We start from the raw sequence: 24232 nt of genomic DNA, 5'->3' as shown, positions 1-24232 counted from the left end.
AATTTACAAAGTAAAGATTACCTGATGGGAAGGCTACAAAGACAAAGGTGGAGGAGGGAGTCCTGGACAAAGCAGGTGGAGGGCTTCAACAAGACCATGCTGGCAAGCAGAGTGGTACAGCAGTAGTCACCCATAGCGCTGCAGTGATCAGATTGAAACTATTCTCTGCCCGTAGTCAGGTGAGCTTTTTCAAAGTGCTTGTTTGCGTAATTCTAAAAAGTGGTGTGAAAAGCAAAAGAAGTGATGTCCTTGCAAAGAGAAGAAATTTGTGTTAGCTTTGCAGGGCATTGTGAGGTTGAGAGTGAAACTGACTGGCAGAAAAGTTGATCAGGAGAACATGTGAAGCAAATATTAGCAGTATATTTGTAGGTGGGTGAGCAAATTGCTGTTGAGAATCAATGGAGGAAGGTTGGGTGAGATTTCTGGGAGGATGAAATGATGGCAGCGAGCCGTATGTGAATGGCTGCATCAATTTGCAAAGTTGCGATGATCTGAATGAACGAGAAAGGTGGCAATAGAGGGTGGTTTGCAAGCCAGACCCAGCGAAATAGTGCACTTTTATGTCTGAGCAGAGTGGCGCAGCGGAAGCGTGCTGGCCCCATAACCCAGAGGTCAATGGGTCGAAACCATTCTCTGCTAGCATCAAGATCAATTTTTTCACAACTCATTCGATTTCTGTCCACAATCAAAGCAGCGAGGCTGAGAGGCATTGAGCAAAGGGTCAAGTGATGGCAACGAGTGGTGTGGGGAATTGCTGCAATCCATTTGCAAAGTGAAGATCGTCTTATGTGCAGAGCAGAGAAGGTTAAGGGGAGATTTGATCGAGGTGTTCAAAGTCATGCAGGGTTTTGTTAGAGTAAATAAGGAGAAACTGCTTCCAGTGGCAGAAGGGTCGATAACCAGAGGACACAGATTTCAGGGAATTGAGGCGACATGAGGTAAACAATTTTACGCAGCGAGTTGTTATGATCGGGAATGCACTGCCTGAAATGCTGGTGGAAGCAGATTCAAGAGTAACTTTCAAAAGGGAATTGGATAAATACTTGAAGTGGAAGAATTTGCAGGGCTATGGGGAAAGAGCAGGGGAGTGACACTAATTGGATAGCTCCTTCAAAGAGCCGGTACGAAGGGCTGGATTGTGATTCGATGATTCTATGAAAGCTCTGAAAAGCAAGCTGGCAACAGAGGACGGTTTAAAAACCAGGCACACCGTGGAGTATAGTTTTGCCAGATCGGAGCAGAGTGGCGCAGCGGCAGCGTGCTGGGCCCATAACCCAGAGGTCAATGGATCGAAACCATTCTCTGCTAGCAGTGTGATTAACTTTCTCACCGCACTTTCATTTGATGTCCACAATCAACGTTGCGAGGCTGCAAGACACTTCGCAAAGGGTGAAGTCATGGCAACTGGTCGTGTGGGGACTTCCTGCAGTCCACTTGCAAAGTCAAGACAGTCGGATGTGAAGGCTCAGAAGAGAAAGCTGGCCAAGTGTGTGGTTTGACAGCTAGGGGGCAGTGTTGGCACTCAAGTTCGATTGCTCACAAGCTCAGTATCACTGTGTTTCTAACAGTTTTTGCCGGTATATTTGCAGTTACCTGACAACCACGAAAAGAGGAGGGCGGAAATGGACTTGTGGCACGATAATATGATGACAACTGGTAGTATGTGGACTGCCTGCATCAATTTACAAAGTAAAGATTACCTGATGGGAAGGCTACAAAGACAAAGGTGGAGGAGGGAGTCCTGGACAAAGCAGGTGGAGGGCTTCAACAAGACCATGCTGGCAAGCAGAGTGGTACAGCAGTAGTCACCCATAGCGCTGCAGTGATCAGATTGAAACTATTCTCTGCCCGTAGTCAGGTGAGCTTTTTCAAAGTGCTTGTTTGCGTAATTCTAAAAAGTGGTGTGAAAAGCAAAAGAAGTGATGTCCTTGCAAAGAGAAGAAATTTGTGTTAGCTTTGCAGGGCATTGTGAGTTTGAGAGTGAAACTGACTGGCAGAAGAGTTGATCAGGAGAACATGTGAAGCAAATATTAGCAGTATATTTGTAGGTGGGTGAGCAAATTGCTGTTGAGAATCAATGGAGGAAGGTTAGGTGAGATTTCTGGGAGGATGAAATGATGGCAGCTAGCCGTATGTGAATGGCTGCATCAATTTGCAAAGTTGCGATGATCTGAATGAACGAGAAAGGTGGCACTAGAGGGTGGTTTGCAAACCAGACCCAGCGAAATAGTGCACTCTTATGTCTGAGCACAGTGGCGCAGCGGAAGCGTGCTGGGCCCATAACCCAGAGGTCAATGGATCGAAACCATTCTCTGCTAGCATCAAGATCAATTTTTTCACAACTCATTCGATTTCTGTCCACAATCAAAGCAGCGAGGCTGAGAGGCATTGAGCAAAGGGTCAAGTGATGGCAACGAGTGGTGTGGGGAATTGCTGCAATCCATTTGCAAAGTGAAGATCGTCTTATGTGTGGAGCAGAGAAGGTTAAGGGGAGATTTGATCGAGGTGTTCAAAGTCATGCAGGGTTTTGTTAGAGTAAATAAGGAGAAACTGCTTCCAGTGGCAGAAGGGTCGATAACCAGAGGACACAGATTTCAGGGAATTGAGGCGACATGAGGTAAACAATTTTACGCAGCGAGTTGTTATGATCGGGAACGCACTGCCTGAAATGCTGGTGGAAGCAGATTCAAGAGTAACTTTCAAAAGGGAATTGGATAAATACTTGAAGTGGAAGAATTTGCAGGGCTATGGGGAAAGAGCAGGGGAGTGACACTAATTGGATAGCTCTTTCAAAGAGCCGGTACGAAGGGCTGGATTGTGATTCGATGATTCCATGAAAGCTCTGAAAAGCAAGCTGGCAACAGAGGACGGTTTAAAAACCAGGCACACCGTGGAGTATAGTTTTGCCAGATCGGAGCAGAGTGGAGCAGCGGCAGCATGCTGGGCCCATAACCCAGAGGTCAATGGATCGAAACCATTCTCTGCTAGCAGTGTGATTAACTTTTTCACCGCACTTTCATTTGATGTCCACAATCAACGTTGCGAGGCTGCAAGACACTTCGCAAAGGGTGAAGTCATGGCAACTGGTCGTGTGGGGACTTCCTGCAGTCCACTTGCAAAGTCAAGACAGTCGGATGTGAAGGCTCAGAAGAGAAAGCTGGCCAAGTGTGTGGTTTGACAGCTAGGGGGCAGTGTTGGCACTCAAGTTCGATTGCTCACAAGCTCAGTATCACTGTGTTTCTAACAGTTTTTGCCGGTATATTTGCAGTTACCTGACAACCACGAAAAGAGGAGGGCGGAAATGGACTTGTGGCACGATAATATGATGACAACTGGTAGTATGTGGACTGCCTGCATCAATTTACAAAGTAAAGATTACCTGATGGGAAGGCTACAAAGACAAAGGTGGAGGAGGGAGTCCTGGACAAAGCAGGTGGAGGGCTTCAACAAGACCATGCTGGCAAGCAGAGTGGTACAGCAGTAGTCACCCATAGCGCTGCAGTGATCAGATTGAAACTATTCTCTGCCCGTAGTCAGGTGAGCTTTTTCAAAGTGCTTGTTTGCGTAATTCTAAAAAGTGGTGTGAAAAGCAAAAGAAGTGATGTCCTTGCAAAGAGAAGAAATTTGTGTTAGCTTTGTAGGGCATTGTGAGGTTGAGAGTGAAACTGACTGGCAGAAAAGTTGATCAGGAGAACATGTGAAGCAAATATTAGCAGTATATTTGTAGGTGGGTGAGCAAATTGCTGTTGAGAATCAATGGAGGAAGGTTGGGTGAGATTTCTGGGAGGATGAAATGATGGCAGCTAGCCGTATGTGAATGGCTGCATCAATTTGCAAAGTTGCGATGATCTGAATGAACGAGAAAGGTGGCAATAGAGGGTGGTTTGCAAGCCAGACCCAGCGAAATAGTGCACTCTTATGTCTGAGCAGAGTGGCGCAGCGGAAGCGTACTGGGCCCATAACCCAGAGGTCAATGGATCAAAACCATTCTCTGCTAGCATCAAGATCAACTTTTTCACAACTCATTCGATTTCTGTCCACAATCAAAGCAGCGAGGCTGAGAGGCATTGAGCAAAGGGTCAAGTGATGGCAACGAGTGGTGTGGGGAATTGCTGCAATCCATTTGCAAAGTGAAGATCGTCTTATGTGTGGAGCAGAGAAGGTTAAGGGGAGATTTGATCGAGGTGTTCAAAGTCATGCAGGGTTTTGTTAGAGTAAATAAGGAGAAACTGCTTCCAGTGGCAGAAGGGTCGATAACCAGAGGACACAGATTTCAGGGAATTGAGGCGACATGAGGTAAACAATTTTACGCAGCGAGTTGTTATGATCGGGAATGCACTGCCTGAAATGCTGGTGGAAGCAGATTCAAGAGTAACTTTCAAAAGGGAATTGGATAAATACTTGAAGTGGAAGAATTTGCAGGGCTATGGGGAAAGAGCAGGGGAGTGACACGAATTGGATAGCTCTTTCAAAGAGCCGGTACGAAGGGCTGGATTGTGATTCGATGATTCCATGAAAGCTCTGAAAAGCAAGCTGGCAACAGAGGACGGTTTAAAAACCAGGCACACCGTGGAGTATAATTTTGCAAGATCGGAGCAGAGTGGCGCAGCGGCAGCGTGCTGGGCCCATAACCCAGATGTCAATGGATCGAAACCATTCTCTGCTAGCAGTGTGATTAACTTTTTCACCGCACTTTCATTTGATGTCCACAATCAACGTTGCGAGGCTGCAAGACACTTCGCAAAGGGTGAAGTCATGGCAACTGGTCGTGTGGGGACTTCCTGCAGTCCACTTGCAAAGTCAAGACAGTCGGATGTGAAGGCTCAGAAGAGAAAGCTGGCCAAGTGTGTGGTTTGACAGCTAGGGGGCAGTGTTGGCACTCAAGTTCGATTGCTCACAAGCTCAGTATCACTGTGTTTCTAACAGTTTTTGCCGGTATATTTGCAGTTACCTGACAACCACGAAAAGAGGAGGGCGGAAATGGACTTGTGGCACGATAATATGATGACAACTGGTAGTATGTGGACTGCCTGCATCAATTTACAAAGTAAAGATTACCTGATGGGAAGGCTACAAAGACAAAGGTGGAGGAGGGAGTCCTGGACAAAGCAGGTGGAGGGCTTCAACAAGACCATGCTGGCAAGCAGAGTGGTACAGCAGTAGTCACCCATAGCGCTGCAGTGATCAGATTGAAACTATTCTCTGCCCGTAGTCAGGTGAGCTTTTTCAAAGTGCTTGTTTGCGTAATTCTAAAAAGTGGTGTGAAAAGCAAAAGAAGTGATGTCCTTGCAAAGAGAAGAAATTTGTGTTAGCTTTGCAGGGCATTGTGAGGTTGAGAGTGAAACTGACTGGCAGAAAAGTTGATCAGGAGAACATGTGAAGCAAATATTAGCAGTATATTTGTAGGTGGGTGAGCAAATTGCTGTTGAGAATCAATGGAGGAAGGTTGGGTGAGATTTCTGGGAGGATGAAATGATGGCAGCGAGCCGTATGTGAATGGCTGCATCAATTTGCAAAGTTGCGATGATCTGAATGAACGAGAAAGGTGGCAATAGAGGGTGGTTTGCAAGCCAGACCCAGCGAAATAGTGCACTTTTATGTCTGAGCAGAGTGGCGCAGCGGAAGCGTGCTGGCCCCATAACCCAGAGGTCAATGGGTCGAAACCATTCTCTGCTAGCATCAAGATCAATTTTTTCACAACTCATTCGATTTCTGTCCACAATCAAAGCAGCGAGGCTGAGAGGCATTGAGCAAAGGGTCAAGTGATGGCAACGAGTGGTGTGGGGAATTGCTGCAATCCATTTGCAAAGTGAAGATCGTCTTATGTGCAGAGCAGAGAAGGTTAAGGGGAGATTTGATCGAGGTGTTCAAAGTCATGCAGGGTTTTGTTAGAGTAAATAAGGAGAAACTGCTTCCAGTGGCAGAAGGGTCGATAACCAGAGGACACAGATTTCAGGGAATTGAGGCGACATGAGGTAAACAATTTTACGCAGCGAGTTGTTATGATCGGGAATGCACTGCCTGAAATGCTGGTGGAAGCAGATTCAAGAGTAACTTTCAAAAGGGAATTGGATAAATACTTGAAGTGGAAGAATTTGCAGGGCTATGGGGAAAGAGCAGGGGAGTGACACTAATTGGATAGCTCCTTCAAAGAGCCGGTACGAAGGGCTGGATTGTGATTCGATGATTCTATGAAAGCTCTGAAAAGCAAGCTGGCAACAGAGGACGGTTTAAAAACCAGGCACACCGTGGAGTATAGTTTTGCCAGATCGGAGCAGAGTGGCGCAGCGGCAGCGTGCTGGGCCCATAACCCAGAGGTCAATGGATCGAAACCATTCTCTGCTAGCAGTGTGATTAACTTTCTCACCGCACTTTCATTTGATGTCCACAATCAACGTTGCGAGGCTGCAAGACACTTCGCAAAGGGTGAAGTCATGGCAACTGGTCGTGTGGGGACTTCCTGCAGTCCACTTGCAAAGTCAAGACAGTCGGATGTGAAGGCTCAGAAGAGAAAGCTGGCCAAGTGTGTGGTTTGACAGCTAGGGGGCAGTGTTGGCACTCAAGTTCGATTGCTCACAAGCTCAGTATCACTGTGTTTCTAACAGTTTTTGCCGGTATATTTGCAGTTACCTGACAACCACGAAAAGAGGAGGGCGGAAATGGACTTGTGGCACGATAATATGATGACAACTGGTAGTATGTGGACTGCCTGCATCAATTTACAAAGTAAAGATTACCTGATGGGAAGGCTACAAAGACAAAGGTGGAGGAGGGAGTCCTGGACAAAGCAGGTGGAGGGCTTCAACAAGACCATGCTGGCAAGCAGAGTGGGACAGCAGTAGTCACCCATAGCGCTGCAGTGATCAGATTGAAACTATTCTCTGCCCGTAGTCAGGTGAGCTTTTTCAAAGTGCTTGTTTGCGTAATTCTAAAAAGTGGTGTGAAAAGCAAAAGAAGTGATGTCCTTGCAAAGAGAAGAAATTTGTGTTAGCTTTGCAGGGCATTGTGAGTTTGAGAGTGAAACTGACTGGCAGAAGAGTTGATCAGGAGAACATGTGAAGCAAATATTAGCAGTATATTTGTAGGTGGGTGAGCAAATTGCTGTTGAGAATCAATGGAGGAAGGTTAGGTGAGATTTCTGGGAGGATGAAATGATGGCAGCTAGCCGTATGTGAATGGCTGCATCAATTTGCAAAGTTGCGATGATCTGAATGAACGAGAAAGGTGGCAATAGAGGGTGGTTTGCAAGCCAGACCCAGCGAAATAGTGCACTCTTATGTCTGAGCAGAGTGGCGCAGCGGAAGCGTGCTGGGCCCATAACCCAGAGGTCAATGGGTCGAAACCATTCTCTGCTAGCATCAAGATCAATTTTTTCACAACTCATTCGATTTCTGTCCACAATCAAAGCAGCGAGGCTGAGAGGCATTGAGCAAAGGGTCAAGTGATGGCAACGAGTGGTGTGGGGAATTGCTGCAATCCATTTGCAAAGTGAAGATCGTCTTATGTGTAGAGCAGAGATGGTTAAGGGGAGATTTGATCGAGGTGTTCAAAGTCATGCAGGGTTTTGTTAGAGTAAATAAGGAGAAACTGCTTCCAGTGGCAGAAGGGTCGATAACCAGAGGACACAGATTTCAGGGAATTGAGGCGACATGAGGTAAACAATTTTACGCAGCGAGTTGTTATGATCGGGAATGCACTGCCTGAAATGCTGGTGGAAGCAGATTCAAGAGTAACTTTCAAAAGGGAATTGGATAAATACTTGAAGTGGAAGAATTTGCAGGGCTATGGGGAAAGAGCAGGGGAGTGACACTAATTGGATAGCTCTTTCAAAGAGCCGGTACGAAGGGCTGGATTGTGATTCGATGATTCTATGAAAGCTCTGAAAAGCAAGCTGGCAACAGAGGACGGTTTAAAAACCAGGCACACCGTGGAGTATAGCTTTGCCAGATCGGAGCAGAGTGGCGCAGCGGCAGCGTGCTGGGCCCATAACCCAGAGGTCAATGGATCGAAACCATTCTCTGCTAGCAGTGTGATTAACTTTTTCACCGCACTTTCATTTGATGTCCACAATCAACGTTGCGAGGCTGCAAGACACTTCGCAAAGGGTGAAGTCATGGCAACTGGTAGTGTGGGTACTTCCTGCAGTCCACTTGCAAAGTCAAGACAGTCGGATGTGAAGGCTCAGAAGAGAAAGCTGGCCAAGTGTGTGGTTTGACAGCTAGGGGGCAGTGTTGGCACTCAAGTTCGATTGCTCACAAGCTCAGTATCACTGTGTTTCTAACAGTTTTTGCCGGTATATTTGCAGTTACCTGACAACCACGAAAAGAGGAGGGCGGAAATGGACTTGTGGCACGATAATATGATGACAACTGGTAGTATGTGGACTGCCTGCATCAATTTACAAAGTAAAGATTACCTGATGGGAAGGCTACAAAGACAAAGGTGGAGGAGGGAGTCCTGGACAAAGCAGGTGGAGGGCTTCAACAAGACCATGCTGGCAAGCAGAGTGGTACAGCAGTAGTCACCCATAGCGCTGCAGTGATGAGATTGAAACTATTCTCTGCCCGTAGTCAGGTGAGCTTTTTCAAAGTGCTTGTTTGCGTAATTCTAAAAAGTGGTGTGAAAAGCAAAAGAAGTGATGTCCTTGCAAAGAGAAGAAATTTGTGTTAGCTTTGCAGGGCATTGTGAGGTTGAGAGTGAAACTGACTGGCAGAAAAGTTGATCAGGAGAACATGTGAAGCAAATATTAGCAGTATATTTGTAGGTGGGTGAGCAAATTGCTGTTGAGAATCAATGGAGGAAGGTTGGGTGAGATTTCTGGGAGGATGAAATGATGGCAGCGAGCCGTATGTGAATGGCTGCATCAATTTGCAAAGTTGCGATGATCTGAATGAACGAGAAAGGTGGCAATAGAGGGTGGTTTGCAAGCCAGACCCAGCGAAATAGTGCACTCTTATGTCTGAGCAGAGTGGCGCAGCGGAAGCTTGCTGGGCCCATAACCCAGAGGTCAATGGATCGAATCCATTCTCTGCTAGCATCAAGATCAATTTTTTCACAACTCATTCGATTTCTGTCCACAATCAAAGCAGCGAGGCTGAGAGGCATTGAGCAAAGGGTCAAGTGATGGCAACGAGTGGTGTGGGGAATTGCTGCAATCCATTTGCAAAGTGAAGATCGTCTTATGTGCAGAGCAGAGAAGGTTAAGGGGAGATTTGATCGAGGTGTTCAAAGTCATGCAGGGTTTTGTTAGAGTAAATAAGGAGAAACTGCTTCCAGTGGCAGAAGGGTCGATAACCAGAGGACACAGATTTCAGGGAATTGAGGCGACATGAGGTAAACAATTTTACGCAGCGAGTTGTTATGATCGGGAATGCACTGCCTGAAATGCTGGTGGAAGCAGATTCAAGAGTAACTTTCAAAAGGGAATTGGATAAATACTTGAAGTGGAAGAATTTGCAGGGCTATGGGGAAAGAGCAGGGGAGTGACACTAATTGGATAGCTCTTTCAAAGAGCCGGTACGAAGGGCTGGATTGTGATTCGATGATTCTATGAAAGCTCTGAAAAGCAAGCTGGCAACAGAGGACGGTTTAAAAACCAGCCACACCGTGAAGTATAGCTTTGCCAGATCGGAGCCGAGTGGCGCAGTGGCAGCGTGCTGGGCCCATAACCCAGAGGTCAATGGATCGAAACCATTCTCTGCTAGCAGTGTGATTAACTTTTTCACCGCACTTTCATTTGATGTCCACAATCAACGTTGCGAGGCTGCAAGACACTTCGCAAAGGGTGAAGTCATGGCAACTGGTCGTGTGGGGACTTCCTGCAGTCCACTTGCAAAGTCAAGACAGTCGGATGTGAAGGCTCAGAAGAGAAAGCTGGCCAAGTGTGTGGTTTGACAGCTAGGGGGCAGTGTTGGCACTCAAGTTCGATTGCTCACAAGCTCAGTATCACTGTGTTTCTAACAGTTTTTGCCGGTATATTTGCAGTTACCTGACAACCACGAAAAGAGGAGGGCGGAAATGGACTTGTGGCACGATAATATGATGACAACTGGTAGTATGTGGACTGCCTGCATCAATTTACAAAGTAAAGATTACCTGATGGGAAGGCTACAAAGACAAAGGTGGAGGAGGGAGTCCTGGACAAAGCAGGTGGAGGGCTTCAACAAGACCATGCTGGCAAGCAGAGTGGTACAGCAGTAGTCACCCATAGCGCTGCAGTGATCAGATTGAAACTATTCTCTGCCCGTAGTCAGGTGAGCTTTTTCAAAGTGCTTGTTTGCGTAATTCTAAAAAGTGGTGTGAAAAGCAAAAGAAGTGATGTCCTTGCAAAGAGAAGAAATTTGTGTTAGCTTTGCAGGGCATTGTGAGGTTGAGAGTGAAACTGACTGGCAGAAAAGTTGATCAGGAGAACATGTGAAGCAAATATTAGCTGTATATTTGTAGGTGGGTGAGCAAATTGCTGTTGAGAATCAATGGAGGAAGGTTGGGTGAGATTTCTGGGAGGATGAAATGATGGCAGCTAGCCGTATGTGAATGGCTGCATCAATTTGCAAAGTTGCGATGATCTGAATGAACGAGAAAGGTGGCAATAGAGGGTGGTTTGCAAGCCAGACCCAGCGAAACAGTGCACTCTTATGTCTGAGCAGAGTGGCGCAGCGGAAGCGTGCTGGGCCCATAACCCTACACGTCAATTGGTCGAAACAATTCTCTGCTAGCATCAAGATCAATTTTTTCACAACTCATTCGATTTCTGTCCACAATCAAAGCAGCGAGGCTGAGAGGCATTGAGCAAAGGGTCAAGTGATGGCAACGAGTGGTGTGGGGAATTGCTGCAATCCATTTGCAAAGTGAAGATCGTCTTATGTGTGGAGCAGAGAAGGTTAAGGGGAGATTTGATCGAGGTGTTCAAAGTCATGCAGGGTTTTGTTAGAGTAAATAAGGAGAAACTGCTTCCAGTGGCAGAAGGGTCGATAACCAGAGAACACAGATTTCAGGGAATTGAGGCGACATGAGGTAAACAATTTTACGCAGCGAGTTGTTATGATCGGGAATGCACTGCCTGAAATGCTGGTGGAAGCAGATTCAAGAGTAACTTTCAAAAGGGAATTGGATAAATACTTGAAGTGGAAGAATTTGCAGGGCTATGGGGAAAGAGCAGGGGAGTGACACTAATTGGATAGCTCTTTCAAAGAGCCGGTACGAAGGGCTGGATTGTGATTCGATGATTCTATGAAAGCTCTGAAAAGCAAGCTGGCAACAGAGGACGGTTTAAAAACCAGGCACACCGTGGAGTATAGTTTTGCCAGATCGGAGCAGAGTGGCGCAGCGGCAGCGTGCTGGGCCCATAACCCAGAGGTCAATGGATCGAAACCATTCTCTGCTAGCAGTGTGATTAACTTTTTCACCGCACTTTCATTTGATGTCCACAATCAACGTTGCGAGGCTGCAAGACACTTCGCAAAGGGTGAAGTCATGGCAACTGGTCGTGTGGGGACTTCCTGCAGTCCACTTGCAAAGTCAAGACAGTCGGATGTGAAGGCTCAGAAGAGAAAGCTGGCCAAGTGTGTGGTTTGACAGCTAGGGGGCAGTGTTGGCACTCAAGTTCGATTGCTCACAAGCTCAGTATCACTGTGTTTCTAACAGTTTTTGCCGGTATATTTGCAGTTACCTGACAACCACGAAAAGAGGAGGGCGGAAATGGACTTGTGGCACGATAATATGATGACAACTGGTAGTATGTGGACTGCCTGCATCAATTTACAAAGTAAAGATTACCTGATGGGAAGGCTACAAAGACAAAGGTGGAGGAGGGAGTCCTGGACAAAGCAGGTGGAGGGCTTCAACAAGACCATGCTGGCAAGCAGAGTGGTACAGCAGTAGTCACCCATAGCGCTGCAGTGATCAGATTGAAACTATTCTCTGCCCGTAGTCAGGTGAGCTTTTTCAAAGTGCTTGTTTGCGTAATTCTAAAAAGTGGTGTGAAAAGCAAAAGAAGTGATGTCCTTGCAAAGAGAAGAAATTTGTGTTAGCTTTGCAGGGCATTGTGAGGTTGAGAGTGAAACTGACTGGCAGAAAAGTTGATCAGGAGAACATGTGAAGCAAATATTAGCAGTATATTTGCAGGTGGGTGAGCAAATTGCTGTTGAGAATCAATGGAGGAAGGTTGGGTGAGATTTCTGGGAGGATGAAATGATGGCAGCTAGCCGTATGTGAATGGCTGCATCAATTTGCAAAGTTGCGATGATCTGAATGAACGAGAAAGGTGGCAATAGAGGGTGGTTTGCAAGCCAGACCCAGCGAAATAGTGCACTCTTATGTCTGAGCAGAGTGGCGCAGCGGAAGTGTGCTGGGCCCATAACCCAGAGGTCAATTGGTCGAAACCATTCTCTGCTAGCATCAAGATCAATTTTTTCACAACTCATTCGATTTCTGTCCACAATCAAAGCAGCGAGGCTGAGAGGCATTGAGCAAAGGGTCAAGTGATGGCAACGAGTGGTGTGGGGAATTGCTGCAATCCATTTGCAAAGTGAAGATCGTCTTATGTGTGGAGCAGAGAAGGTTAAGGGGAGATTTGATCGAGGTGTTCAAAGTCATGCAGGGTTTTGTTAGAGTAAATAAGGAGAAACTGCTTCCAGTGGCAGAAGGGTCGATAACCAGAGGACACAGATTTCAGGGAATTGAGGCGACATGAGGTAAACAATTTTACGCAGCGAGTTGTTATGATCGGGAATGCACTGCCTGAAATGCTGGTGGAAGCAGATTCAAGAGTAACTTTCAAAAGGGAATTGGATAAATACTTGAAGTGGAAGAATTTGCAGGGCTATGGGGAAAGAGCAGGGGAGTGACACTAATTGGATAGCTCTTTCAAAGAGCCGGTACGAAGGGCTGGATTGTGATTCGATGATTCTATGAAAGCTCTGAAAAGCAAGCTGGCAACAGAGGACGGTTTAAAAACCAGGCACACCGTGGAGTATAGTTTTGTCAGATCGGAGCAGAGTGGCGCAGCGGCAGCGTGCTGGGCCCATAACCCAGAGGTCAATGGATCGAAACCATTCTCTGCTAGCAGTGTGATTAACTTTTTCACCGCACTTTCATTTGATGTCCACAATCAACGTTGCGAGGCTGCAAGACACTTCGCAAAGGGTGAAGTCATGGCAACTGGTCGTGTGGGTACTTCCTGCAGTCCACTTGCAAAGTCAAGACAGTCGGATGTGAAGGCTCAGAAGAGAAAGCTGGCCAAGTGTGTGGTTTGACAGCTAGGGGGCAGTGTTGGCACTCAAGTTCGATTGCTCACAAGCTCAGTATCACTGTGTTTCTAACAGTTTTTGCCGGTATATTTGCAGTTACCTGACAACCACGAAAAGAGGAGGGCGGAAATGGACTTGTGGCACGATAATATGATGACAACTGGTAGTATGTGGACTGCCTGCATCAATTTACAAAGTAAAGATTACCTGATGGGAAGGCTACAAAGACAAAGGTGGAGGAGGGAGTCCTGGACAAAGCAGGTGGAGGGCTTCAACAAGACCATGCTGGCAAGCAGAGTGGTACAGCAGTAGTCACCCATAGCGCTGCAGTGATCAGATTGAAACTATTCTCTGCCCGTAGTCAGGTGAGCTTTTTCAAAGTGCTTGTTTGCGTAATTCTAAAAAGTGGTGTGAAAAGCAAAAGAAGTGATGTCCTTGCAAAGAGAAGAAATTTGTGTTAGCTTTGCAGGGCATTGTGAGGTTGAGAGTGAAACTGACTGGCAGAAAAGTTGATCAGGAGAACATGTGAAGCAAATATTAGCAGTATATTTGTAGGTGGGTGAGCAAATTGCTGTTGAGAATCAATGGAGGAAGGTTGGGTGAGATTTCTGGGAGGATGAAATGATGGCAGCGAGCCGTATGTGAATGGCTGCATCAATTTGCAAAGTTGCGATGATCTGAATGAACGAGAAAGGTGGCAATAGAGGGTGGTTTGCAAGCCAGACCCAGCAAAATAGTGCACTCTTATGTCTGAGCAGAGTGGCGCAGTGGAAGCGTGCTGGGCCCATGACCCAGAGGTCAATGGATCGAAACCATTCTCTGCTAGCATCAAGATCAATTTTTTCACAACTCATTCGATTTCTGTCCACAATCAAAGCAGCGAGGCTGAGAGGCATTGAGCAAAGGGTCAAGTGATGGCAACGAGTGGTGTGGGGAATTGCTGCAATCCATTTGCAAAGTGAAAATCGTCTTATGTGTGGAGCAGAGAAGGTTAAGGGGAGATTTGATCGAGGTGTTCAAAGTCATGCAGGGTTTTGTTAGAGTAAATAAGGAGAAACTGCTTCCAGTGGCAGAAGGGTCGATAACCAGAGGACACAGATTTCAGGGAATTGAGGCGACATGAGGTAAACAATTTTACGCAGCGAGTTGTTATGATCGGGAATGCACTGCCTGAAATGCTGGTGGAAGCAGATTCAAGAGTAACTTTCAAAAGGGAATTGGATAAATACTTGAAGTGGAAGAATTTGCAGGGCTATGGGGAAAGAGCAGGGGAGTGACACTAATTGGATAGCTCTTTCAAAGAGCCGGTACGAAGGGCTGGATTGTGATTCGATGATTCTATGAAAGCTCTGAAAAGCAAGCTGGCAACAGAGGACGGTTTAAAAACCAGGCACACCGTGGAGTATAGTTTTGCCAGATCGGAGCAGAGTGGCGCAGCGGCAGCGTGCTGGGCCCATAACCCAGAGGTCAATGGATCGAAACCATTCTCTGCTAGCAGTGTGATTAACTTTCTCACCGCACTTTCATTTGATGTCCACAATCAACGTTGCGAGGCTGCAAGACACTTCGCAAAGGGTGAAGTCATGGCAACTGGTCGTGTGGGGACTTCCTGCAGTCCACTTGCAAAGTCAAGACAGTCGGATGTGAAGGCTCAGAAGAGAAAGCTGGCCAAGTGTGTGGTTTGACAGCTAGGGGGCAGTGTTGGCACTCAAGTTCGATTGCTCACAAGCTCAGTATCACTGTGTTTCTAACAGTTTTTGCCGGTATATTTGCAGTTACCTGACAACCACGAAAAGAGGAGGGCGGAAATGGACTTGTGGCACGATAATATGATGACAACTGGTAGTATGTGGACTGCCTGCATCAATTTACAAAGTAAAGATTACCTGATGGGAAGGCTACAAAGACAAAGGTGGAGGAGGGAGTCCTGGACAAAGCAGGTGGAGGGCTTCAACAAGACCATGCTGGCAAGCAGAGTGGGACAGCAGTAGTCACCCATAGCGCTGCAGTGATCAGATTGAAACTATTCTCTGCCCGTAGTCAGGTGAGCTTTTTCAAAGTGCTTGTTTGCGTAATTCTAAAAAGTGGTGTGAAAAGCAAAAGAAGTGATGTCCTTGCAAAGAGAAGAAATTTGTGTTAGCTTTGCAGGGCATTGTGAGTTTGAGAGTGAAACTGACTGGCAGAAGAGTTGATCAGGAGAACATGTGAAGCAAATATTAGCAGTATATTTGTAGGTGGGTGAGCAAATTGCTGTTGAGAATCAATGGAGGAAGGTTAGGTGAGATTTCTGGGAGGATGAAATGATGGCAGCTAGCCGTATGTGAATGGCTGCATCAATTTGCAAAGTTGCGATGATCTGAATGAACGAGAAAGGTGGCAATAGAGGGTGGTTTGCAAGCCAGACCCAGCGAAATAGTGCACTCTTATGTCTGAGCAGAGTGGCGCAGCGGAAGCGTGCTGGGCCCATAACCCAGAGGTCAATGGGTCGAAACCATTCTCTGCTAGCATCAAGATCAATTTTTTCACAACTCATTCGATTTCTGTCCACAATCAAAGCAGCGAGGCTGAGAGGCATTGAGCAAAGGGTCAAGTGATGGCAACGAGTGGTGTGGGGAATTGCTGCAATCCATTTGCAAAGTGAAGATCGTCTTATGTGTAGAGCAGAGATGGTTAAGGGGAGATTTGATCGAGGTGTTCAAAGTCATGCAGGGTTTTGTTAGAGTAAATAAGGAGAAACTGCTTCCAGTGGCAGAAGGGTCGATAACCAGAGGACACAGATTTCAGGGAATTGAGGCGACATGAGGTAAACAATTTTACGCAGCGAGTTGTTATGATCGGGAATGCACTGCCTGAAATGCTGGTGGAAGCAGATTCAAGAGTAACTTTCAAAAGGGAATTGGATAAATACTTGAAGTGGAAGAATTTGCAGGGCTATGGGGAAAGAGCAGGGGAGTGACACTAATTGGATAGCTCTTTCAAAGAGCCGGTACGAAGGGCTGGATTGTGATTCGATGATTCTATGAAAGCTCTGAAAAGCAAGCTGGCAACAGAGGACGGTTTAAAAACCAGCCACACCGTGAAGTATAGCTTTGCCAGATCGGAGCCGAGTGGCGCAGTGGCAGCGTGCTGGGCCCATAACCCAGAGGTCAATGGATCGAAACCATTCTCTGCTAGCAGTGTGATTAACTTTTTCACCGCACTTTCATTTGATGTCCACAATCAACGTTGCGAGGCTGCAAGACACTTCGCAAAGGGTGAAGTCATGGCAACTGGTCGTGTGGGGACTTCCTGCAGTCCACTTGCAAAGTCAAGACAGTCGGATGTGAAGGCTCAGAAGAGAAAGCTGGCCAAGTGTGTGGTTTGACAGCTAGGGGGCAGTGTTGGCACTCAAGTTCGATTGCTCACAAGCTCAGTATCACTGTGTTTCTAACAGTTTTTGCCGGTATATTTGCAGTTACCTGACAACCACGAAAAGAGGAGGGCGGAAATGGACTTGTGGCACGATAATATGATGACAACTGGTAGTATGTGGACTGCCTGCATCAATTTACAAAGTAAAGATTACCTGATGGGAAGGCTACAAAGACAAAGGTGGAGGAGGGAGTCCTGGACAAAGCAGGTGGAGGGCTTCAACAAGACCATGCTGGCAAGCAGAGTGGTACAGCAGTAGTCACCCATAGCGCTGCAGTGATCAGATTGAAACTATTCTCTGCCCGTAGTCAGGTGAGCTTTTTCAAAGTGCTTGTTTGCGTAATTCTAAAAAGTGGTGTGAAAAGCAAAAGAAGTGATGTCCTTGCAAAGAGAAGAAATTTGTGTTAGCTTTGCAGGGCATTGTGAGGTTGAGAGTGAAACTGACTGGCAGAAAAGTTGATCAGGAGAACATGTGAAGCAAATATTAGCTGTATATTTGTAGGTGGGTGAGCAAATTGCTGTTGAGAATCAATGGAGGAAGGTTGGGTGAGATTTCTGGGAGGATGAAATGATGGCAGCTAGCCGTATGTGAATGGCTGCATCAATTTGCAAAGTTGCGATGATCTGAATGAACGAGAAAGGTGGCAATAGAGGGTGGTTTGCAAGCCAGACCCAGCGAAACAGTGCACTCTTATGTCTGAGCAGAGTGGCGCAGCGGAAGCGTGCTGGGCCCATAACCCTACACGTCAATTGGTCGAAACAATTCTCTGCTAGCATCAAGATCAATTTTTTCACAACTCATTCGATTTCTGTCCACAATCAAAGCAGCGAGGCTGAGAGGCATTGAGCAAAGGGTCAAGTGATGGCAACGAGTGGTGTGGGGAATTGCTGCAATCCATTTGCAAAGTGAAGATCGTCTTATGTGTGGAGCAGAGAAGGTTAAGGGGAGATTTGATCGAGGTGTTCAAAGTCATGCAGGGTTTTGTTAGAGTAAATAAGGAGAAACTGCTTCCAGTGGCAGAAGGGTCGATAACCAGAGAACACAGATTTCAGGGAATTGAGGCGACATGAGGTAAACAATTTTACGCAGCGAGTTGTTATGATCGGGAATGCACTGCCTGAAATGCTGGTGGAAGCAGATTCAAGAGTAACTTTCAAAAGGGAATTGGATAAATACTTGAAGTGGAAGAATTTGCAGGGCTATGGGGAAAGAGCAGGGGAGTGACACTAATTGGATAGCTCTTTCAAAGAGCCGGTACGAAGGGCTGGATTGTGATTCGATGATTCTATGAAAGCTCTGAAAAGCAAGCTGGCAACAGAGGACGGTTTAAAAACCAGGCACACCGTGGAGTATAGTTTTGCCAGATCGGAGCAGAGTGGCGCAGCGGCAGCGTGCTGGGCCCATAACCCAGAGGTCAATGGATCGAAACCATTCTCTGCTAGCAGTGTGATTAACTTTTTCACCGCACTTTCATTTGATGTCCACAATCAACGTTGCGAGGCTGCAAGACACTTCGCAAAGGGTGAAGTCATGGCAACTGGTCGTGTGGGGACTTCCTGCAGTCCACTTGCAAAGTCAAGACAGTCGGATGTGAAGGCTCAGAAGAGAAAGCTGGCCAAGTGTGTGGTTTGACAGCTAGGGGGCAGTGTTGGCACTCAAGTTCGATTGCTCACAAGCTCAGTATCACTGTGTTTCTAACAGTTTTTGCCGGTATATTTGCAGTTACCTGACAACCACGAAAAGAGGAGGGCGGAAATGGACTTGTGGCACGATAATATGATGACAACTGGTAGTATGTGGACTGCCTGCATCAATTTACAAAGTAAAGATTACCTGATGGGAAGGCTACAAAGACAAAGGTGGAGGAGGGAGTCCTGGACAAAGCAGGTGGAGGGCTTCAACAAGACCATGCTGGCAAGCAGAGTGGTACAGCAGTAGTCACCCATAGCGCTGCAGTGATCAGATTGAAACTATTCTCTGCCCGTAGTCAGGTGAGCTTTTTCAAAGTGCTTGTTTGCGTAATTCTAAAAAGTGGTGTGAAAAGCAAAAGAAGTGATGTCCTTGCAAAGAGAAGAAATTTGTGTTAGCTTTGCAGGGCATTGTGAGGTTGAGAGTGAAACTGACTGGCAGAAAAGTTGATCAGGAGAACATGTGAAGCAAATATTAGCAGTATATTTGCAGGTGGGTGAGCAAATTGCTGTTGAGAATCAATGGAGGAAGGTTGGGTGAGATTTCTGGGAGGATGAAATGATGGCAGCTAGCCGTATGTGAATGGCTGCATCAATTTGCAAAGTTGCGATGATCTGAATGAACGAGAAAGGTGGCAATAGAGGGTGGTTTGCAAGCCAGACCCAGCGAAATAGTGCACTCTTATGTCTGAGCAGAGTGGCGCAGCGGAAGTGTGCTGGGCCCATAACCCAGAGGTCAATTGGTCGAAACCATTCTCTGCTAGCATCAAGATCAATTTTTTCACAACTCATTCGATTTCTGTCCACAATCAAAGCAGCGAGGCTGAGAGGCATTGAGCAAAGGGTCAAGTGATGGCAACGAGTGGTGTGGGGAATTGCTGCAATCCATTTGCAAAGTGAAGATCGTCTTATGTGTGGAGCAGAGAAGGTTAAGGGGAGATTTGATCGAGGTGTTCAAAGTCATGCAGGGTTTTGTTAGAGTAAATAAGGAGAAACTGCTTCCAGTGGCAGAAGGGTCGATAACCAGAGGACACAGATTTCAGGGAATTGAGGCGACATGAGGTAAACAATTTTACGCAGCGAGTTGTTATGATCGGGAATGCACTGCCTGAAATGCTGGTGGAAGCAGATTCAAGAGTAACTTTCAAAAGGGAATTGGATAAATACTTGAAGTGGAAGAATTTGCAGGGCTATGGGGAAAGAGCAGGGGAGTGACACTAATTGGATAGCTCTTTCAAAGAGCCGGTACGAAGGGCTGGATTGTGATTCGATGATTCTATGAAAGCTCTGAAAAGCAAGCTGGCAACAGAGGACGGTTTAAAAACCAGGCACACCGTGGAGTATAGTTTTGTCAGATCGGAGCAGAGTGGCGCAGCGGCAGCGTGCTGGGCCCATAACCCAGAGGTCAATGGATCGAAACCATTCTCTGCTAGCAGTGTGATTAACTTTTTCACCGCACTTTCATTTGATGTCCACAATCAACGTTGCGAGGCTGCAAGACACTTCGCAAAGGGTGAAGTCATGGCAACTGGTCGTGTGGGTACTTCCTGCAGTCCACTTGCAAAGTCAAGACAGTCGGATGTGAAGGCTCAGAAGAGAAAGCTGGCCAAGTGTGTGGTTTGACAGCTAGGGGGCAGTGTTGGCACTCAAGTTCGATTGCTCACAAGCTCAGTATCACTGTGTTTCTAACAGTTTTTGCCGGTATATTTGCAGTTACCTGACAACCACGAAAAGAGGAGGGCGGAAATGGACTTGTGGCACGATAATATGATGACAACTGGTAGTATGTGGACTGCCTGCATCAATTTACAAAGTAAAGATTACCTGATGGGAAGGCTACAAAGACAAAGGTGGAGGAGGGAGTCCTGGACAAAGCAGGTGGAGGGCTTCAACAAGACCATGCTGGCAAGCAGAGTGGTACAGCAGTAGTCACCCATAGCGCTGCAGTGATCAGATTGAAACTATTCTCTGCCCGTAGTCAGGTGAGCTTTTTCAAAGTGCTTGTTTGCGTAATTCTAAAAAGTGGTGTGAAAAGCAAAAGAAGTGATGTCCTTGCAAAGAGAAGAAATTTGTGTTAGCTTTGCAGGGCATTGTGAGGTTGAGAGTGAAACTGACTGGCAGAAAAGTTGATCAGGAGAACATGTGAAGCAAATATTAGCAGTATATTTGTAGGTGGGTGAGCAAATTGCTGTTGAGAATCAATGGAGGAAGGTTGGGTGAGATTTCTGGGAGGATGAAATGATGGCAGCGAGCCGTATGTGAATGGCTGCATCAATTTGCAAAGTTGCGATGATCTGAATGAACGAGAAAGGTGGCAATAGAGGGTGGTTTGCAAGCCAGACCCAGCAAAATAGTGCACTCTTATGTCTGAGCAGAGTGGCGCAGTGGAAGCGTGCTGGGCCCATGACCCAGAGGTCAATGGATCGAAACCATTCTCTGCTAGCATCAAGATCAATTTTTTCACAACTCATTCGATTTCTGTCCACAATCAAAGCAGCGAGGCTGAGAGGCATTGAGCAAAGGGTCAAGTGATGGCAACGAGTGGTGTGGGGAATTGCTGCAATCCATTTGCAAAGTGAAAATCGTCTTATGTGTGGAGCAGAGAAGGTTAAGGGGAGATTTGATCGAGGTGTTCAAAGTCATGCAGGGTTTTGTTAGAGTAAATAAGGAGAAACTGCTTCCAGTGGCAGAAGGGTCGATAACCAGAGGACACAGATTTCAGGGAATTGAGGCGACATGAGGTAAACAATTTTACGCAGCGAGTTGTTATGATCGGGAATGCACTGCCTGAAATGCTGGTGGAAGCAGATTCAAGAGTAACTTTCAAAAGGGAATTGGATAAATACTTGAAGTGGAAGAATTTGCAGGGCTATGGGGAAAGAGCAGGGGAGTGACACTAATTGGATAGCTCTTTCAAAGAGCCGGTACGAAGGGCTGGATTGTGATTCGATGATTCTATGAAAGCTCTGAAAAGCAAGCTGGCAACAGAGGACGGTTTAAAAACCAGGCACACCGTGGAGTATAGTTTTGCCAGATCGGAGCAGAGTGGCGCAGCGGCAGCGTGCTGGGCCCATAACCCAGAGGTCAATGGATCGAAACCATTCTCTGCTAGCAGTGTGATTAACTTTTTCACCGCACTTTCATTTGATGTCCACAATCAACGTTGCGAGGCTGCAAGACACTTCGCAAAGGGTGAAGTCATGGCAACTGGTCGTGTGGGGACTTCCTGCAGTCCACTTGCAAAGTCAAGACAGTCGGATGTGAAGGCTCAGAAGAGAAAGCTGGCCAAGTGTGTGGTTTGACAGCTAGGGGGCAGTGTTGGCACTCAAGTTCGATTGCTCACAAGCTCAGTATCACTGTGTTTCTAACAGTTTTTGCCGGTATATTTGCAGTTACCTGACAACCACGAAAAGAGGAGGGCGGAAATGGACTTGTGGCACGATAATATGATGACAACTGGTAGTATGTGGACTGCCTGCATCAATTTACAAAGTAAAGATTACCTGATGGGAAGGCTACAAAGACAAAGGTGGAGGAGGGAGTCCTGGACAAAGCAGGTGGAGGGCTTCAACAAGACCATGCTGGCAAGCAGAGTGGTACAGCAGTCGTCACCCATAGCGCTGCAGTGATCAGATTGAAACTATTCTCTGCCCGTAGTCAGGTGAGCTTTTTCAAAGTGCTTGTTTGCGTAATTCTAAAAAGTGGTGTGAAAAGCAAAAGAAGTGATGTCCTTGCAAAGAGAAGAAATTTGTGTTAGCTTTGCAGGGCATTGTGAGGTTGAGAGTGAAACTGACTGGCAGAAAAGTTGATCAGGAGAACATGTGAAGCAAATATTAGCAGTATATTTGTAGGTGGGTGAGCAAATTGCTGTTGAGAATCAATGGAGGAAGGTTGGGTGAGATTTCTGGGAGGATGAAATGATGGCAGCGAGCCGTATGTGAATGGCTGCATCAATTTGCAAAGTTGCGATGATCTGAATGAACGAGAAAGGTGGCAATAGAGGGTGGTTTGCAAGCCAGACCCAGCGAAATAGTGCACTCTTATGTCTGAGCAGAGTGGCGCAGCGGAAGCGTGCTGGGCCCATAACCCAGAGGTCAATGGATCGAAACCATTCTCTGCTAGCATCAAGATCAACTTTTTCACAACTCATTCGATTTCTGTCCACAATCAAAGCAGCGAGGCTGAGAGGCATTGAGCAAAGGGTCAAGTGATGGCAACGAGTGGTGTGGGGAATTGCTGCAATCCATTTGCAAAGTGAAGATCGTCTTATGTGTAGAGCAGAGAAGGTTAAGGGGAGATTTGATCGAGGTGTTCAAAGTCATGCAGGGTTTTGTTAGAGTAAATAAGGAGAAACTGCTTCCAGTGGCAGAAGGGTCGATAACCAGAGGACACAGATTTCAGGGAATTGAGGCGACATGAGGTAAACAATTTTACGCAGCGAGTTGTTATGATCGGGAATGCACTGCCTGAAATGCTGGTGGAAGCAGATTCAAGAGTAACTTTCAAAAGGGAATTGGATAAATACTTGAAGTGGAAGAATTTGCAGGGCTATGGGGAAAGAGCAGGGGAGTGACACTAATTGGATAGCTCTTTCAAAGAGCCGGTACGAAGGGCTGGATTGTGATTCGATGATTCTATGAAAGCTCTGAAAAGCAAGCTGGCAACAGAGGACGGTTTAAAAACCAGGCACACCGTGGAGTATAATTTTGCCAGATCGGAGCAGAGTGGCGCAGCGGCAGCGTGCTAGGCTCATAACCCAGAGGTCAATGGATCGAAACCATTCTCTGCTAGCAGTGTGATTAACTTTTTCACCGCACTTTCATTTGATGTCCACAATCAACGTTGCGAGGCTGCAAGACACTTCGCAAAGGGTGAAGTCATGGCAACTGGTCGTGTGGGGACTTCCTGCAGTCCACTTGCAAAGTCAAGACAGTCGGATGTGAAGGCTCAGAAGAGAAAGCTGGCCAAGTGTGTGGTTTGACAGCTAGGGGGCAGTGTTGGCACTCAAGTTCGATTGCTCACAAGCTCAGTATCACTGTGTTTCTCACAGTTTTTGCCGGTATATTTGCAGTTACCTGACAACCACGAAAAGAGGAGGGCGGAAATGGACTTGTGGCACGATAATATGATGACAACTGGTAGTATGTGGACTGCCTGCATCAATTTACAAAGTAAAGATTACCTGATGGGAAGGCTACAAAGACAAAGGTGGAGGAGGGAGTCCTGGACAAAGCAGGTGGAGGGCTTCAACAAGACCATGCTGGCAAGCAGAGTGGTACAGCAGTAGTCACCCATAGCGCTGCAGTGATCAGATTGAAACTATTCTCTGCCCGTAGTCAGGTGAGCTTTTTCAAAGTGCTTGTTTGCGTAATTCTAAAAAGTGGTGTGAAAAGCAAAAGAAGTGATGTCCTTGCAAAGAGAAGAAATTTGTGTTAGCTTTGCAGGGCATTGTGAGGTTGAGAGTGAAACTGACTGGCAGAAAAGTTGATCAGGAGAACATGTGAAGCAAATATTAGCAGTATATTTGTAGGTGGGTGAGCAAATTGCTGTTGAGAATCAATGGAGGAAGGTTGGGTGAGATTTCTGGGAGGATGAAATGATGGCAGCTAGCCGTATGTGAATGGCTGCATCAATTTGCAAAGTTGCGATGATCTGAATGAACGAGAAAGGTGGCAATAGAGGGTGGTTTGCAAGCCAGACCCAGCGAAATAGTGCACTCTTATGTCTGAGCAGAGTGGCGCAGCGGAAGCGTGCTGGGCCCATAACCCAGAGGTCAATAGATCGAAACCATTCTCTGCTAGCATCAAGATCGATTTTTTCACAACTCATTCGATTTCTGTCCACAATCAAAGCAGCGAGGCTGAGAGGCATTGAGCAAAGGGTCA

At 46.6% G+C, this 24232-nt stretch overlaps 12 non-coding genes across 12 annotated transcripts; all 12 read left to right on the top strand.

The window, feature by feature from the left end:
- Positions 1 to 1236: 1236 nt before the first annotated feature.
- On the top strand, positions 1237 to 1308 carry trnam-cau (transfer RNA methionine (anticodon CAU)). The gene has a single exon. It is a non-coding gene; the product is annotated as a tRNA-Met (tRNA).
- Positions 1309 to 6273: 4965 nt separating this feature from the next.
- On the top strand, positions 6274 to 6345 carry trnam-cau (transfer RNA methionine (anticodon CAU)). The gene has a single exon. It is a non-coding gene; the product is annotated as a tRNA-Met (tRNA).
- Positions 6346 to 7952: 1607 nt separating this feature from the next.
- On the top strand, positions 7953 to 8024 carry trnam-cau (transfer RNA methionine (anticodon CAU)). The gene has a single exon. It is a non-coding gene; the product is annotated as a tRNA-Met (tRNA).
- A 3287-nt stretch (positions 8025 to 11311) lies between these two features.
- Positions 11312 to 11383, top strand: trnam-cau (transfer RNA methionine (anticodon CAU)). The gene has a single exon. It is a non-coding gene; the product is annotated as a tRNA-Met (tRNA).
- Positions 11384 to 12990: 1607 nt separating this feature from the next.
- trnam-cau (transfer RNA methionine (anticodon CAU)) lies at positions 12991 to 13062 on the top strand. The gene has a single exon. It is a non-coding gene; the product is annotated as a tRNA-Met (tRNA).
- A 938-nt stretch (positions 13063 to 14000) lies between these two features.
- Positions 14001 to 14072, top strand: trnam-cau (transfer RNA methionine (anticodon CAU)). The gene has a single exon. It is a non-coding gene; the product is annotated as a tRNA-Met (tRNA).
- Positions 14073 to 14669: 597 nt separating this feature from the next.
- On the top strand, positions 14670 to 14741 carry trnam-cau (transfer RNA methionine (anticodon CAU)). The gene has a single exon. It is a non-coding gene; the product is annotated as a tRNA-Met (tRNA).
- A 3287-nt stretch (positions 14742 to 18028) lies between these two features.
- On the top strand, positions 18029 to 18100 carry trnam-cau (transfer RNA methionine (anticodon CAU)). The gene has a single exon. It is a non-coding gene; the product is annotated as a tRNA-Met (tRNA).
- Positions 18101 to 19707: 1607 nt separating this feature from the next.
- Positions 19708 to 19779, top strand: trnam-cau (transfer RNA methionine (anticodon CAU)). Its single transcript has one exon. It is a non-coding gene; the product is annotated as a tRNA-Met (tRNA).
- A 938-nt stretch (positions 19780 to 20717) lies between these two features.
- trnam-cau (transfer RNA methionine (anticodon CAU)) lies at positions 20718 to 20789 on the top strand. The gene has a single exon. It is a non-coding gene; the product is annotated as a tRNA-Met (tRNA).
- Positions 20790 to 21386: 597 nt separating this feature from the next.
- On the top strand, positions 21387 to 21458 carry trnam-cau (transfer RNA methionine (anticodon CAU)). Its single transcript has one exon. It is a non-coding gene; the product is annotated as a tRNA-Met (tRNA).
- Positions 21459 to 22396: 938 nt separating this feature from the next.
- On the top strand, positions 22397 to 22468 carry trnam-cau (transfer RNA methionine (anticodon CAU)). The gene has a single exon. It is a non-coding gene; the product is annotated as a tRNA-Met (tRNA).
- The last annotated feature ends 1764 nt before the right edge of the window (positions 22469 to 24232 follow it).

This window comes from Heptranchias perlo, chromosome 2, assembly GCF_035084215.1.
Source record: "Heptranchias perlo isolate sHepPer1 chromosome 2, sHepPer1.hap1, whole genome shotgun sequence".
NCBI lineage: Eukaryota > Metazoa > Chordata > Chondrichthyes > Hexanchiformes > Hexanchidae > Heptranchias > Heptranchias perlo.
This window is presented reverse-complemented; position numbering and strand designations above follow the sequence as displayed.